Genomic DNA, 913 nt, shown 5'->3' with positions numbered 1-913 from the left:
CCTTCATTTACACCTGAGACTAGTCTCTCATTGCCAGACCTATCTCCACAGCGCTGTGGAGTAAGGTCTGGCTACACCACAAATACGTTCCAGGATAGGAGAGAAAAAAATGCTCTTGGTTGTTTGCATTTCTTTAAACCAATCATAGTGGTCTTAGGCTAAGCACAGGACGCAGGGACTGTGCCTCTGCAAAAATAGTCTCAGGAAGGTATCAGGCGATTATCCTGGAACTGTACTTCCACCGAGCCAGACTAACCTGAGAACAATGGCTGAGGCGAGACATAGGAGTTGGCCTGTATGTTTGGGTGCATGCTGTGTTTCAGCCAGTGCAATTCCTATTAAAGCTATAGTGCTTAGATTCGGTCGTCCCCATGAGGAATTCTAATTAATGACGACAACACTGTCGGCGCGTCTACATGATAAAAGCCTTCTGTGATCACGCACCACCCCCCACCCTTCCTCCACACAGTTGCTAGTAGCCAAGGAAGACACGGAGGATTGAGGAAAAACAAACAAAAACATGATGGACTTTTCAGAAGAGGTAATTATCTTCACTCGATTTTCTACGCACGAAAGTTGCCGGGCAACACCAGTTTCTTGACACTGTCATACTAGAAAATCCAGAGAGAGTTGTGTGGCGCTGATAGCCTTCATTAGCTTTGTGGCAACTCATTTGGCAATGGCTTGGATGTAATGGGTGTTCATTAATATCAAAAAGGTACGCACAAAAACTAAGAATTTGATTCTTTTCTTTGTAATATATAATAGTGAATTAAATATCTTTGGCTTTTGGACTGTTTTTTGATACACCAGCTTTAGTGATCGATATTATAACAGGTTTTTCTCACTATTTAACAAAGTGATTATTGAGAAAATGATATGTTGATATATAAACTGCCAAACAAATACAACC

At 41.6% G+C, this 913-nt stretch overlaps 1 protein-coding gene across 4 annotated transcripts in view; it reads left to right on the top strand.

The window, feature by feature from the left end:
• Positions 1-913, top strand: part of LOC116694527 (E3 ubiquitin/ISG15 ligase TRIM25) — a 6,996-nt gene that overhangs the window by 2,010 nt on the left and 4,073 nt on the right. The gene's annotated exons all lie outside the window — the stretch shown is intronic.

Source organism: Etheostoma spectabile, chromosome 2 (genome assembly GCF_008692095.1).
Source record: "Etheostoma spectabile isolate EspeVRDwgs_2016 chromosome 2, UIUC_Espe_1.0, whole genome shotgun sequence".
In the NCBI taxonomy this organism is placed as follows: Eukaryota; Metazoa; Chordata; class Actinopteri; order Perciformes; family Percidae; genus Etheostoma; species Etheostoma spectabile.
The sequence above is the reverse complement of the archived record's forward strand: the minus strand, read 5'-3'. Positions and strand labels throughout refer to the sequence as shown.